The sequence below is a fragment of the Gavialis gangeticus genome, unplaced genomic scaffold, assembly GCF_001723915.1.
Source record: "Gavialis gangeticus isolate Ggan-Ray unplaced genomic scaffold, GavGan_comp1, whole genome shotgun sequence".
Lineage (NCBI taxonomy): Eukaryota > Metazoa > Chordata > Crocodylia > Gavialidae > Gavialis > Gavialis gangeticus.
This window is the reverse complement of record NW_017728998.1, coordinates 33,559,782-33,563,344: the sequence shown is the minus strand read 5'-3', so window position 1 is coordinate 33,563,344 and position 3,563 is coordinate 33,559,782. Positions and strand designations below refer to the sequence as shown.

General features: G+C 40.5%; 1 long non-coding RNA gene across 1 annotated transcript in view; it reads right to left on the bottom strand.

Annotated features, from left to right (window-relative positions):
- Positions 1-649: 649 nt before the first annotated feature.
- The window catches only part of LOC109289452, a 33,920-nt gene continuing 31,006 nt past the window's right edge, over positions 650-3,563 (bottom strand). Inside the window, exon 3 of the long non-coding RNA XR_002095371.1 lies at positions 650-1,448. This is a non-coding gene — a long non-coding RNA (uncharacterized LOC109289452). The remainder of the gene's footprint in view (positions 1,449-3,563) is intronic.

Sequence of the window (3,563 nt, the reverse complement as noted above, 5' to 3'; positions counted from 1 at the left end):
ACAAGGAAATGATATGACTAGCATTAGCATTAGCTCCTGAAGGGAACACTACATTTCTTGACATTCTGATCTGCCCAACTTGCTAACTTATTTAGGTCTGCCTGTATCTGTAGCCTATCTTCAGGCATGACCACACTCCCTTATAACTTGGTGTCATCTTGGTATTGAATCTGGCCAGTGAGCTCTTCACTCCCACATCTAAATCATTAATCAAGATGTTGAAAAGTACTAGACTCCTGCTGGACACCACTGTCCACTTCTTGCCAGGATTACACATATCTGTTACTATGACTCTCTAGGTCCTATCCTACAGCTAGTTTCTCACCCACCTGACTGTCTTGGAGTAAAGCCCACAATCCTCCAATTTTCTCATGATGACATCATGGATTACTAGATCAAAGTCCTTTGGAAGTCAACATGCTCTCTTGTGCCCAGGTGGTGAGTTACCTGGTCATAGAAGGAGATGAGGTTGGTAAAGCAAGACCCACCTATGACAAAGCCACGCTGGCTTTTATTCAGAATTTTACCTTCTGCAAGCTTATTGCAGATAGATTCCTTGATGAACTTTTCTAGGATTTTTCCTAGGATGGAAGTTAGGCTGATTGGCCTAATATGATTGACTGAATACATACACATACACATACATCCACACACACACACATATATTTTAATTGTACATACTCTATGTATTAATGTGTGATGGTAGTGGTGCAAAGCTTTAGGGTTTTAACATTGTGCATTTGGAGGTACGTTGAAGATGAGCATTTTATGACTCAGTGGAGTGCAGTGGGTATTTTAATGCATTGTCCTAGATGCTAACCCGTAAGCCTAAAGTTATTGTCAATGCATTGCCATAGATAGCAGTGAATAAACCAATATGAGCAGTACAAATATTATCAAACACACATACATAATATCATGCACATTTAAGATCCACTAAGAACTAAAAAGTAATTCATTATCATACAGTCATGTTTGTGTTCTCAAGTTCCAAAATTTGTGTAGGCAGGATGCTCAAAGCTTTTCTCTGAGTAACAGGATGTGGGATAGTAATAAAAAGGTCAAGCCATTGCTGGTTGAGAGAGTTAAGGGGATCTCCCATGGCTTGCAGTTTCCTTTGTCATCCTGTGGCCTGTGGCACAGGACAGTTTTATAGCACTTTTGCAGTGAAAGGGGTGTCCCAGAGAGTGTGGGCTGAAGGCCATACACAAGCTGTGGTATAGACCTTAATCTAGGAAATAACTAAATTATAACTGAACTTTTCCATGGTTTCCCAGATTCTTCTTTGTTTTTCTGTAATACCCAGGAGCTACATCCATGAGGACATGGCTATTTCCCACTCTTGGAATGCTCACAAGAATTCTTTGAAGAGGTCATCTCTTGAACTTTTTCCAGGTCCTGTGTAGACTGGACTATATCTGTCCATAGCTGCTAAAAGTCATTGGCTCCTAGTATGGAGAAAAAAAAGTGAGAAAAATATCAAATAATCACTGTCAAAATGCAATCTCCATTTTAGAAGTGATAAAGTAGTGTCACTTCTATCATTTTAGATTTTTTTTTCCAAAGGCTCAGTAGATGATGAATTTTGATATGACAAGATGTCTTTTTATCTTCACATTCTGTAGAGGACCTTTGAACTTGTGGGTATGATAAGGGTAGTTGGATGTGTTTTCTTCTGGCAACTTGAGAAATAGGTTAAATAAATCATGGTGGATCTGGCCTGTGGCTAAATAGGATGCTGATCATTGCCTGTGTATTTCACCAAGTGGTCAATGTGATAGTGGCTGCTCAAAAAATATACTGTGTTGTTGCACATCCAGAATGTTTCAGTGGAACTCATGGAAGGGAACCAAATGCTTTAATACCAGTGCCAAAAGACCTTCAGTGCTATTCAAGATTTGTGTCACATTTCAGCAATATTTCTTTTTTTTCTTTGAGGTTTTTTTTTTTTTGGACACTTGTGGATCAGTGTCCATGTATAGTGCACAGCAAAATAAATAGAATTCTCTGATAACACACCCTCTCTGCTTGTCTACCTACACAGCACTGTCACCTTGAGAAGGGAATTAGATAAGGGCAGGGCTATAAGAGACCAAGTAAATAAAAAGGTCTTTTTAATCCATGGTATCTGTGTGGTAGCTGTTGAGTTGCTGGTGTGTAACTAGCTAAAGTGGTGATGCTTCGTTCCAGAGAGTTTGTGCAGTCTCCAGCATAGCTGCAATTTTGATGCATGGAGTGGTGGAGAGAGACAAGACCAATTAGTGGAATTAAATGATAATATATCACACAGTACTTCCTAGGACCTACTGCATGGATCTCCACCTGTGATCAGGGTGGGTCTTTCACAGTTCAAGGCTCTTCTGGGTCTATTGGACTCTTTCCTTACTGGTTAGTTGGGTCAATAAGATCCACCCTTTCATGATCAGTTATCTCCTTGTCTATGTCTTGATTGATATCCATCATCAACCATGAATTTCACAAATGTCATAATTTGCCTGGCAGATCTCTCTCACTTCTGTGATCCAGCTCTACAAGCTTTTTTAAGAATCCTATTATTGCTCTTTGTACCTATAACCCAGCCAGAGCTCCTTTCCCTTGGATACTGCTGGCTTGGATTATCCTGTATCCTCCTTCTCAATGTAGTCAGATGAGTGATTTTTATACATATGCCTTGCAATAGCTAGAATTCAAATAACCCTGTAAACGCTACTTTGCCAAGAGGGCAATGAAATAAAGAACATCAGCATGACACCACTTGTCACATGCTTAGTAATCAGAAGTAAAACACAGGTGTATAAACCCCCATGTGTTGAAATCCTTAGGGACAGCTGTATGCCAGTGGTTAAGCAGGAAGAAGACATCCAATCATGATACAGTCTTGATTATGCACCTAAATAGAGAAGCCAAACAAACTAGCCAGCAAAGCATCGTGAGAAACCATTGGAAGGACTTTGCAGTTTTGCAATAGTTATTTTGGGATAATAGAGGCATCCATTTAAGTTTTGTTACTTGTCAACACATCTTGATTTCAAAACATTTATTTAAACACTAGATGACTAGCAACAAAAAAAATTGCTTGTTGACACAAATTGCTTTAATGCGATATGACTCAACCTAACCCACAACAGATTTCAAGTGTATGGTCTAAGAAACTTTGTGCTTTGGGATATGAAATGCAGAGATTGAAAATAACACGAAATAGCTAGATTAAAAATTAGAATATGGGTCTGTGCTAAAGAGTATGAGGAATAAGAACTGCCCCCACTTACAACTGAATCTTGGGTCCAGGCATACAGACTGTATACAGACATCTTTGGAGGTTAGGGAGAGGTTAGATTGAATGTAATGGCCCCCTGGTCTAAGGTAAGTCAGAATGGAGGGGCTATCATGCGGGTTGGGAGATTGGGTGGCAGGCAGGGTTCATGGGGGAGGTCAGGGTGGCAGATGGAGTCTACAGGGGAACCTGAGATGGGGGGAGACAGGGTCTGTGGGGGAGTTGGTGGAGTCCACGAAATTTTGGTGGGATCAGGGGGACTTATGGTGTCTGCTGTCTCCCCACCCCC